Genomic DNA, 13,296 nt, shown 5'->3' on the forward strand with positions numbered 1-13,296 from the left:
ACAATTCGGAGAACTATAAAAAATTATCAACAGAGTTGCCTTTCGTTTCCTGTTTCTAACGGCAGCACAAATTACCACAGTGAATGTCTCCTGAAACATTATCTCATACTCTGTAATATTACCCTTGATTAACAATGCAACACCCCCGCCTCGTTTATCATTTTCTCTATTCTAGCTGAAACATCTCAATGCCAGAACCTACAATAAATCATCCGTGACTCTCCTCCGGTCATATTTCATGAAATGGCCACAACATCGAAATCCCAGGTACGAATCCACATTACAGGTTCATCACCTTACTCGGTATGTTCCTGGTGTTGAAGTACACACATTTCAGACCAATATTCGGATTGACGGTGTGCTCTTGCGACCTTTTAAATCTATTCCTGGTCTCACTATCCTCAACTTCCTGTACACTGGAACTACAACTCAGGTTCCCATTTCGTTGGTTTTTAGTTTCAACCCACTCGAATTGTATTAGCAAATTTCTCTCCCCCCCGTTGAAGGCCTTCCTGTTTGTTGAGGTACCACCTTTCCCAGAAAGCCCTATAATTATAGAAGAATCCAAAATCCTCTCTCCTACACCATCCCTGCAGCCACGTGTTCAGATCAGCTCTCTCTCCCTGTTCCTAGTTTCACAACACGGGCAACAAAGCACAAGTAACATCTCTGTTTGTTCCAGCTGTCAGCTTCCAGGTTATCTCCCTAAAATTATGCCTTAGATCCACAGAATTCTTCCTACCTATGTCATTGAGTCCTATGAGGCCCACGACTTGGGGCTCCTCTTCCTCCCCTCAAGGATTCGGAAAACACGATCAGAGACAACACGAACCTGACACCTGGGAGACAACATATCAATTGTGAGTCTCTCTTGTTTCCACAAAGCCTCCTATCTGCCCCACTAACAATGGAATTCCCAATAAAGCTGTGCTTCTCTTCTCCCTTCTTTTCTGAGCATTTGAGACAGACTCGCACCAATGGCCTGTGTCCCAGTGCCTATCCCTCAACCGTGTCCAAAACGGTATATTTGTTGTTCAGGTGAACCACAACAGGTAATTTCTGCACTTCCTGCTGTTTCCATTTCATAACACTGAAGTGAACCAACTGCTTATGTCATGCAGCTGAGGATTAACTATTTCCATGTAACTCCTCTCAATGACACCACCGCCTCCTGAATGCTCCAATATTCTTCCAGTTCCAGCTTCAGTCCCCTCACACAGATCTCGAGGAGCTAGGGTTGGGTGCACTTCCCACAAATGAAGTCATTGGAGCTATTGTATGGGGGTTATTGGTCACTTCGGTGTAAGTCCGAATATGCAAAGCATATTGGTTCAGTACCATGGGAGGGATCAATACATTGGCAGTGAACAGGGTTGTCTTGTCTGGAACAAGCCTAATGAACATGAGATGTATGACAAGCGATGTGCCACAAGGATAAGAGTTGGTTCATTGCTTTTCTTTCTTCATATAAATCATTTGGTTGTGAGTGAAAGAAATATGATCAGTAAGGCGGAAGATTACACTAAATTTGATGTTGTAGTGGGCAGGCAAGGGGATCTTACAGAGTGTGAAATGGCAAAATTGATCAGATGAGCCAATGGACCGAGGATTAGCAGTTATGATTTAATTCATACACATATGACGTATTGCACTTTGGTAAGCGAAACAGGGACAGGGCTTAAAAATTAATGATAGGAAATGGAAAACATCTTTGGAAAAGAAATATCGGGGTGTAACTGCGTAGCTCCCTGAAAATGGAGTCAGCAGGAGAAAGGGTGGTAATGTATGCTTTTGTGAATCTTGCCTTCCTTTGTCATTGTATTGCATGTTGTGGCTGCACAGGAGATTGGGAAGGCCTCTTTTAGAACATTGTTTCTCATAATATGATGAACTTGAAATGATTTGGAAAAAAAAATAACCGAATGCACATTGTTTGGATGTTAAGGTTTGAGTTTTGGGTTGAGGCAGAATAGGCTTGTTTTTTTCATCTGGTGTAACAGAGGCTGAAGATTGACCATAGACATTTTCTAAATTCATGAGGAGCATTGATAGGTTGAACATCCGATGTATTTTGCCAGGATAGGGAGTCCAAAACTAAAAGGCAGATTTTAAGGTGAGAAGGGAAAGACTCAACTGCAGGCAATGGATGCGCTGGGTGGCGTACAGACGAAGCGAGGTCACAGAGGGAGATTGAGACACAGGGATAATTATTACACTGAAAAGGCATCTGGTCATGGACCATGATTTCAAAGTACAAATGATTTTGTCCGGAGCAAAAGCTGACAAAACACACGAGATCAGTTTGGAAAACTTTGTCGGCTGGGCGAGTGGGAACAAGTGTTCTTTTTCAAAGATGTACAATTATGATACCATAACTGATGACTCTCTGTATTTGAAGCATGTAAGAGATCCAAAGATTTTTTCTTTTGTTTTGTCGTGTGTGAGGCGAGTTTAACATCTACTAAAAGGTAAGTGATGCGCTGAATTACTTAAAATGTCCTAACTATTTACTAAATTTCTGGTTTTCCTCGCTTATGGAGAATTCCAGGCATTTCCCAGCAGAAACTAATTGCCCAGCGAAACACTGAAATACCTGTGCAATTCCTTCAGGAACTTCCGAACTTCCACAGGACGCACATGCATAAATCCCATCTGTGCTTCTAGGAATTCCAGGTCATCAGTTTAGTTGGAACATACCTACGTTTGAGACCCTACCTTGTTGTGAAACAGTTGAAAGTCTATCCAATGATTTGAATCAGTTCTAAGACTAATCAGAATTCATGACTGATGAGAATTACACAAATTTCAGGAAGTAGAAAAGGACGCAAGACTACAGAGTACCACAAACAAACTACTACCATGCTGAGCCCCCTCAGAGCTCTTTCCATGAATTCCATCCATTGCTGATGAAGGGCCTTTCCCCTAAACATCGACTTTCCTGCTCCTCGGATGATGCCTGACTTGCAGTGCTTTTCCAGCACCACTCTAATCTTGACTCTGATCTCCAGCATTTGCAGTCCTCACTTTCTTCACATGATAATTGCCCCAAAATGTTAGAGATGGCAAGTTATATTCAGCGCAATTAACATTATTCATAACGACAGTGCCCAGTTAAACATAATTTCACTGTGATTAACGTGGTTGATATTTCCCTGCTGACTTTCCACACGGACGAATCGAAATCGCTTCCATTGTATTATGTGTGAACAAGTAAAAATCACTCACAAAAAGGTCTAGTTACGAAAATTAATATTGGTTATGAAGATGAACAATTGAAGTCATTAACGTTCAGTGTGAGTTTTTTTTCCTATCCAGAATAACTAAAATAATGACAAAATGCCTCATTTCAGGAGGGAAATTTTCATCAATGATGCAGAGATTACTTCCAACAATTCCGAAAGAATTCCAGAATAGTGTAAATTAATTAGGCTTCAATTTAAATTTAGCAAACTGCTAATGCTGTGCCATCTCTTTGAGGGCAGTCACCCGTTTGCTGACCAGAACGTTTATGTTGTTGTCATTGTCATGCTACCTCTCCATTTTCCCAAATCTTGTTTCCAGAGTATGAAGGGTCTGGCATAACTATTTCATGTTCCTTTCAAAGTCAATCCGGTAATTGTGCTCTCAGATCCGACAATACGTTTTGAATGCTGTAACATTTCGAACAATCGTTACTTGGACAACAATAATTTAGTTAAAGTGAATACTAATGTTTCGGTGACATTGTATACCTTAGACGTGAATATACTTGGGATCGATGAGATTTGTTTTTATCTCGAATTAAAAATTGCTACTTTCTTGTTTCTTCTTTGGATTGACTGCCTACTAATATTAATGAAGTTCAAAAACTTCGACAGATAACGTGATTGGCATTTTTCACTCCTTTTGTTCAAGAATGTCTCCATTCCTTTCTCAAGATTCTTCATCTATACTGTGTTTATGTTATCATATTAAAGCATGTTGTGAAATGGTTTGTCCTGTTGATCTGAAATGAGAGGCAGAGGTGCAGAACGAACTTCTGAATTCAACTTAAGTAAACAATTTGTGTGGCTTTGAGTTCTTAAACCTGGAATAATGGAAGCAGCCTGATTATGGTTAGCTCTCGCAGACTGGACACCTAAGCTGCAGAAACTTTTGGGCCTGAAATAGTTGGAAGCATCAGTGAATGTCTCTTAGGTGTTATTTTGACTGAAACGTTTCTTGCTATTTCTTTCCTCCTGGATTGGAGAACTGCACGTAAGATTTTGTTTCTGAATGTGTCTTTTTGCCAGGGAGGTATTTGTGGAACGTTACCATACTGCAACAGTTAATTAGGAATAGGTACTTTAGCTATTATTCCTTTAAGAGTTCCAATGGGAAAGTTATTTTAAATTCATTTTTCTTTCCTTTGTGTGTTAAAAGTAGAGTATACAACAGTTCTGTTCTGCTTAACAAAGAGTTATTTGACCAGTGGCATTACGGGTGGAAAACCGCACTTCCCACTTACCTTTAAAATAAGAAACCAGAGGATCCAGGCAAGCTTCTTAAAATATTCCGGGCGGATCTGGTTTTGTCCATTTGTTGCAAGTTTCCATGCTCGTGCGCTTTAATGTCGTAATATTCTCTTAATTCATATTTCCAATGGTTGTTACACGGCAGAAAGGTCTCTACCATATTTTGACGCATGTTAATATTAGTTTTTTTGAATTTCCATTTCTCTGACGATGTTTCTCTTCTTTGTCTCTGTGGCTTTCTTAGAAATAACCTCTGCTCAGTCAGAGCGATTGCCTTTCCAGCGTGTTAACATAGAACATAGAACATAGAAGAATACAGCGCAGTACAGGCCCTTGGGCCCTCGATGTTGCGCCGATCCAAGCCCACCTAAACTACACTAACCCACTATCCTCCATATACCTATCCAATGCCCTCTTAAATGCCCATAAAGAGGGAGAGTCCACCACTGTTACTGGCAGGGCATTCCATGAACTAACGACTCGCTGAGTGAAGAACCTACCCCTAACATCTGTCCTATATCTACCCCCCCTTAATTTAAAGCTATGCCCCCTTGTAATACCCGACTCAATACGCGGGAAAAGGTTCATACTGTCGACCCTATCTAACCCCCTAATCATCTTGTACACCTCAATCAAGTCACCCCTAAACCTTCTTTTCTCTAGTGAAAACAGCCCCAAGTGCCTCAGTCTTTCCTCATACGATTTTCCTTCCATACCAGGCAACATCCTGGTAAACCTCCTCTGCACCCGTTCCAATGCCTCCACATCCTTCCTATAGTATGGCGACCAAAACTGCACACAATATTCCAGATGCGGCCGTACCAGAGTCTTATACAACTGCATCATGACCTCAGGACTCCGGAACTCAATTCCTCTACCAATAAAAGCCAGTACGCCATATGCCTTCCTCACCGCACTATTTACCTGGGTGGCAACTTTCAGAGATCTGTGTACATGGACACCAAGATCCCTCTGCTCATCCACACTACCAAGTATCCGACCATTAGCCCAGTACCCCATCTTTTTGTTATTCTTCCCAAAGTGAATCACCTCGCACTTAGCTACATTGAATTCCATCTGCCACCTTTCTGCCCAGCTCTGCAGCTTCTCTATATCCTGCTGTAACCTGCCACATCCTTCCTCACTGTCAACAACTCCTCCGACTTTCGTATCATCCGCAAACTTGCTCACCCAACCTTCTAACCCCTCTTCCAGGTCATTTATAAAAATGACAAACAGCAATGGTCCCAAAACAGATCCTTGCGGAACACCGCTAGTGACGGCACTCCATGAAGAAACTTTGCCATCAACTACTACCCTCTGTCTTCTTCCATCCAGCCAATTCCTAATCCAAACCTCCAACTCACCCTCAATGCCATATCTCCGTATTTTCTGCAGTAGCCTACCATGGGGAACCTTATCAAACGCCTTACTAAAATCCATATATACCACATCTACCGCTTTCCCCTCATTAATTCACTACAATTGCCAGGTGTTCTGGCAATTGTAGTGAATCAATTTTTCTGAATACTGATAAACATGAACATGGGGGTGGTAGGGCTACTTGAAGTTTGTTCAATAAAGTCATGATTATGATTACAGTGTAGATTTACTGATGATTTTCTAATTTGCCTTCATACAAGTTCTTCAAAATGCATAACTAGCAAGCAATACGGAAACATTAATCATGGCAACTTTGCCTTAGGAGTTTTATTGAATAAGATCAAATGCAAGCCATTGTAATTCAAATTAATGTAATTGAAATGTTTCAGATCTGAGCACCTGTGGATATTTCACAGATTCCTTACAGTGTAGAAATATGAAGGCTAAAATGAAGGCTAAAACGTGCAAGTAATGCGAACTATCGAACAGCATTGCAGACACGTAACTCGATTAAAATGCAGCATCATTCGAGTGACACAGTAGCTCAATGGTCAGCACTGCTACCTCAGTATTCCTGGTACGCCCGGATTCGATTGTAGATTCGGGGGACTGTCTGTGTGGCGTTTCATAATTCTTCCCTTGTCTGCTTGGGTTTCCTCCACGTGTTTCTGTTTCTTCCCACAGTCCCATGATGTAGAGTTCAGTTAAATTCGCAAAGCTAATTGTGTTCAGGGATCTGAAATGCTAGGTGCATTAGTCAGGAGAAAAGTAGATCAACAGTAATAGGACAAATTCAAAAATCACACTACATCAGGTTTTATCCAACACATTTAATTGGAAGCATTAGCTTTCAGAGCACTGCTCCTCCATCCGGTGATAGTGCAGTGGTAGGGGAATTGAACTGGCTGGGGCCCTCTTCGAAGAGTAGGTGTGGACTTGCTGTGAAAAATACCATATTTCTACACTGTAAGGAATCTGTGAAATATCCACAGGTGCTCAGATCTGAAACACCAATACAATGCACATTTATTTTGCAAAGCGATTTCAAAATAGAATTGTGTTGTCAAAAGTGGACATACAAAAATATTCGATTTGACAACCACGTTTCAAAAAGCGATGCATAACAAAGCTAATGTACACAAGCCAAACTGAAGCGACACCGTTCATAACAATCCAACGATATCCATGTATATTAAGTAAACTTTTTTTCTGGCCGAACGGGGTTGAAAGACCAAGCAGGATATTGATTCGTGTTGGCCTTAAATATTCAATAAGTTGTTTTCATGGACTTGTGACAGGTTAAAACATTTGCTGATGGCCTGGAGAACGGGAAGTTGGCAAGAAAATGTCGATTGCAGGCTTCGTTTAAAATTAGTAAGGCACCCTTTGATCTCTTTCAGTATGCCAGTCTTTCAAGAGAATTTGGGTAAATGTTGTTTGGGTGCTCGTGACACCTTCCAAAACTCATTAGATATATGAATGTTTAATGTATGCAAATTGAATAAAACCAATAACAGCCTGTCAGGGGTGTCATTGAAAGAAAAGGTCAGCACAAATCAAATTTTTTGAGTAGCGTGACAAAGTTGTTCAGATAACCTGGAGGAGGCATGTAGATTCTGCATCGCATGCTGGATACCTGTATTTTAATTCTTCTTCAATGAAACTGAATTATATCGGACATTCCAGGATGTCAAACCCATAAACATTGAAATCAGAACACACGTTTACAATCTCTGTAGAATCATAGAATACTTAATACAAGAGAGGGATGTCGGGCCATCATGACTCTACTGATGAAACTACACCACATACAAAAATATCAGAGCTCAGCATTAGACCAGTAGTCGTGAACGTATTATATCAAAAGCGCATTGAAAACTTAATTTAAAGGTTAGTAAGTTATCCACCTCAAATATCCTCCTGGACATTGCAACTCAGGCACTCTACCCCTGAGCTCACAACACATGAGTTAGATAGAAAATAATTAAATCTCCTCTTCATAAGCCGCCAACTTACAATTATGGCACAGTTACTGACCTTCAACTGGCTGCCTCTAATTTGCAAGGTTATCCATGTTTTTATTCTTAACAAAAAGAAAAAGCATCGGCCAATCTCCTGTGTGCTGGAACCTTGCCTGCCGTTCAAGAGGATGGGAAGACATCTGCTGATGCCCCAGATATTTCTTCTCTTGACTCTCGCAGTAACCTGGCATAGATCCCATCTGGCCATGGGGTCCTCTCTATCTCAATGCAATTTTGGTTTCCTATTACTTTCTCCTTCTGTCTACTGACGTTCTCTGGATTTTGCACTCATGCATTCCTTGTCCTCGACATTAGTCATATTATTATCCTGTGTGAAAACCGATACTACGTACTCATAAGGATCTCTTCCACTTCCTGTGGCTCCGTGCATGACTTCTCTCCTTTGTCCTTGAGTTGGCCTACTCTTTCCCTTCCCACACTCTTTCTTGTAATGCATGCTTAAAAGGTCTTGCGGTTACACATGGCACTGTGCATTAAATACATTTTCTGTCCATTTTCAGCCTAGCTGATTCCTCATTTAACTTTCTTACTCATATCTGTATATTCATCACGGGTTTCCTCACTTTGCGGCCGCCCGGATCTATTGTACACTTTAATTTTCATTTCGACGAAGCTTCAAATATCTCTTGTCATCCATGATTCATCAATCCTGACATTCTTATTGTTTAGTTATGCAGGTAAGTCTATTCCCTTTTCGTTCGTCAGTTAGTCTTCTAAAGGCTCACCTAGCATCTGTCCATTCGCCCTCAAGGTACTGGTTTAAATGAAAATTCCCAAATTCTTGTCTAATTTGCATGCGATTGACCCTTTCATTCAGCACCCTCACCAAATGCCTCCAGGCTTTCGTGAACATCAGGATATGTCGCAAGCTATCGTTGGGAAGCCCAAAATGCTCTCCTACTGAGACATTGATCATCTTCCCGCATATCCAGTCCAGTTTAAAGTTCTCTGTGCTGAAAACAACTGATATAGATGTATCTCCACCTTGTTTGAGCTGTCAATAGCGCACTGTGGCAACAGCAAGGCATCACATAACCTTCCATAGCTATTTCAATTTATTCAATTTCGACATCAGTCTGCAATTCCTGTTCTTTGCACTTCATTGTTATATTGAAAAAAAAACGAATTGTGTCACTTTCTTTCCTGCAGAACGAAACCACTACAGAGCAAAATGCAAAAATAAAAAACTACTCTGGAATAATCTTGAAAAGTGTAACTATTTGCGAAAAGGACTGCTTACTGCTCAGTTTCTTTCGCTGTTGCGGTTTGTGATGACGCTGCAATACGAGGCATGGAGAATGTTTTATTGTTACAGCATGAGAAAGATCTGGACACGAAGGCGATCAAAAGATAATCCAGTTGCCATGAATGCTCGCAGCTCAAGAAACTGTTGCAGTTGACATCTCGTTTAAAAGGTGGATTGAGATTCAGATTGATGTGGTATTGATAAATTCAACTAGTTACAGTAAAATAGCGTCTCGTCCTGGCGCCATTTTGGAATACAGAACGAGTAACTGAATAACCTGATGAAATTGTACATGATGAATAATATAATGATAAATTGATATTTCGGAGGTATTAAACAACTTCAAACTTTTATCTTTCTCTCGTTGTATACTTAAAAGAGAAAAGTACAGTTCATTCAGTCGAAACGTTTTGAGACACCAATCAATTGGAAGCACTTCTATGAGTCAGAATTAACTGGACTTGGAGAGGCAGAGATTAAGCAAGGCCATTCAGACTGGTTTTGGGATTTGAGTTCATATATGGCCAACTTGATGGCATTTTTGGAAGTGGCAATCTCGGGCTGCAGATGAGGTCTGTGTATTTGACGTACATGACGTGGCATCAAACACGCTTTTAATAATGTTCCAAATAGGGTGTTGGCAGAGAAGCTCTTTGCCATGAAATCCAAGCATTTTTTTCAAATTAGACCAAGATCTAGCTGAGTGGTACAAGACACAAGACAGTGGCTCAAGTCGTCCCACAAAATTGGAATTATTTGTCCAATTGGTTTCGGCAGAGAATACTTTTGGAATACTTTGTTAAACTGACAATTTCAGGAAAATATAGACGGCTTGCGCATGTGAGCTACAGAATGGAAAATATAATTTGATCCAGATAAATGAAACGTTGTGCACTAGGACAGGGCAAAACAGCAGATGGACGATACAATCAACAGTTGATTCTTGAAGCAAATCGGAACATAGAAATCTACATTTTCATTCACACCTGTCAATTACGCTATCAGATGAAGAAGCTAAAGTGATGCAGAACGCTAATGGGATATAAACAATCAGGAGAGAGTAATTGGCTGACGAATATCAAATGCAACCAGAGAATTTATGCTAGAATTGCATAAAGCAGGACGTTGTCTCCTGTTCTGGAAGCAGTATTAAATGAAGCATTTATTTGCAGTGGAAAGTGTAATTGAGAGATTTTGTCGCATTTTGCCAGGACTTGACAGTCCAACTTTTGAGGATAGAATCATTAGTGTTATTTATCGTGGATTAGAGGAGACTGATGGAGTCGTGATTGAGATGCATAAAAGTATGTGTAGCACAGACACTGCAAAAAGGAACGAACTTTTCCTCTGACTGAAGTGGTCAATTATTTTATTGGCGGAGACAGGAGGATTAGAAGTCATGTCAGGAAAGTTTCTTTCGCCCAGCAACGAGTAGGGATCTGGAAATCATTGCCAATAGGTGCAGGAATCATAAATATTCTTAGGCTTAAGTATACCCTTTGTTTTGTGAAATAAAAGCAGTGTATCAAGTGCTGGACATGAGAGTAAAATAGATGTTGTTGTTTTTGACCGGTAGTGATGCAATGGGTTGAACGGCATTCTTGTGAGTTGCACGCTTAGCGCAGATTGGACTCTCCATCTGTGTTTCCTTTTTACCTCACAAGCTTATGTTTAACTCTGGAGACTTTGCTGCCTCCATACAAATTACTTTGAAACAGTTTCTTCATCTTTCAACTCATATTCCACATTGATAACCACATAGTCTTATACATGCATTCTGCACTTATCTCAGGACTGGAACAAACTTGCAACCTGATAAACGAGACAAGATCAACACAAATGATGAAAGTGCAAACTTATAAAAGCTTATGCAAGTATGGATTTAAATCAGGACATTGGAAGGTCCTGATGATGTTGTAAACATGATCTCAGTAAATCAGTATGGAATGTTCAAAGCCAGCTCATGACGAATGCACCAGCTTCTAACTACACCTCTTCAAAACCAAGACAATATTTCTGAAGTGCTGAAATAAACACTGCAATATTCACAGAAACACAATGATAGTGAAAGCAATCAGTTTTAAATCGGACGTTTGTGGCAGCAGTCAACCCCTGAGAATGAAACTCAGCCGCACATGGGCTCAAGTGGAGCATGTGGCCTGACTCACACAGCTTGTCACTGTCGTTCTCCAGAGAAGGAGAAAATGGCAAGGACTCCAGCGATGATGTGGGGTGGCAGTGACTGGACGATAAGTGAGAGAAACGTCTCTTGAAAGAGCAGTATGATTTGTCGACACTGTTCCAGTAATATCATTTTTATATCAATTAATTCTTTTTTTTTACAATTTACGCAAAATACTTTGATTTTCTGCAATCGAAGGTAGCGCCACAGCGTAGCGGCATTATTGTGTTTTCAATATACCTAGGTGCCACTGACACTATAACATAAATCTTAATCGATATCGAGATACCAATGACCAACTTCAAATGAAGTTCTGAGGTTCATTGAGAAAGAAACAAAGCTGCTTTAAGGATTCAGAACGCATTTGTGTTCAACGGGAACTACCACACTGAATAAATATAATAAATGCAAGTTAATGTACAGTTTCAAAATAATGTGCAACCAATTTCCCCGTGAGCTATGATCACATGGTTGAAGAATAGTGAGTGTTGATAACTTGATAAGACGTGATGGTGTTTGTGGCCGAACTGCAAATTTCTCGTCAGTAATAGGATGTGCTAAATCTACTGTTAGCCTTGACAATAATGTGTGTGCTGCTGCCATTTTCATCTTTGAAACCATTGATTTTATTTTTCCTTTGCATTGCAGAAGCAAATCTAATTTCTATCATTCTGACGATTCTTGGATTGCACTTCACACGCGAATTTGGTGCCGTGAAAAATAAATTATATTCATTGAAAAAAGAAACAAAATTTCGCTATGTTTTCCTGGTTGTGTCAATTCACATGTTTTAGTTTAAAAATAAACAAATGAGCTAATTATCTCCTGGGAGATTGCCATTATGCATAAGTGTGACAGTCATTCATTTGCATATCAGAATGGCTAAAGTGTTCCTCATGAAAAATGCACGGGACACCAAAAGGTCTGATCTTTGCCATTTACTACCCTGTCATTGCAGCTATCGGGTTTCCAGGTAAGGGATTCAGTTCTGTTTAATGGAGTAATTGTGAGACAGATCAGTGCTAAAAGTGTCTTTACGTCAATGGCATTAATTCTTGCGAGTTGACTAGAGTGTAATATTCCCCATTTTTGTTTTCAGAATGTCTCGTTGTAAAGACAAATCTCAATCTCTTTGAACAAAATTTATTTTTTGAATTTAAGAATAAATGTTAACACCTCAACAAACAGATCTGCAATTTTGGCACAGATTCACTTCTTTGAAAGTGCCATTGAGAAGTTACAATGTATTTGATTCTCCATTGTATCCGAAGCACGTACTTGCTCCATACATTTAACATCATTTTTGATGCAGTGAACATTTTTTCGTTCCGAATAACACAACACGTTAAGGATGCTTTCTCTCCGCAGAGATTACGATGCTGGGAACAAAACGGAGACATGGATTTCACAGGGGGAGGCTTGGTTGCTGGAGATTCCAGGGTTTCGTTATTTTATGAATAACAGTAATGGTGTAAGAGAGAAGGGGGATTAACATTGTTAATTGGAGATTGCATCACAACTGCAGAAAAGAATTGCAAAGGAAGGTTTGTCTACTGACTCTGTAAGTGTGGAAATCATTAAAAAGAAAGTAGCAGTCAATTTATTTTGCGTTTTGTATAGGACGTTCCAACACCCCGGCCCCATTTTCAGCAGAATCATGAAACAATAGATTAGGCAGAAGATCTTCCAAAGGGGTAAAAACAACAGATTTGTTATTATGAGTGATCTTCAGTTCCCCAATATTCATGAGAGCCTCCTTAACGCAAATTGTCTGGATTCTGTCATTTGTGTTACGTGTATCCAGGAAGTACTTCTGACTCAATACGTAGTTTTGCGCACGGTGGAAAGGGGTGTGGTGTGTGGTAATATTAGGTTTGGTCCTGGACAACGAGCTGAAAATGTGTTGCTGGAAAAGCGCAGCAGGTCACTCAGAATCCAGGGAACAGGATA

Source organism: Chiloscyllium plagiosum, unplaced genomic scaffold (genome assembly GCF_037043375.1).
Source record: "Chiloscyllium plagiosum isolate Xiang-an unplaced genomic scaffold, Cpla_swu_hap1 HiC_scaffold_33, whole genome shotgun sequence".
NCBI lineage: Eukaryota > Metazoa > Chordata > Chondrichthyes > Orectolobiformes > Hemiscylliidae > Chiloscyllium > Chiloscyllium plagiosum.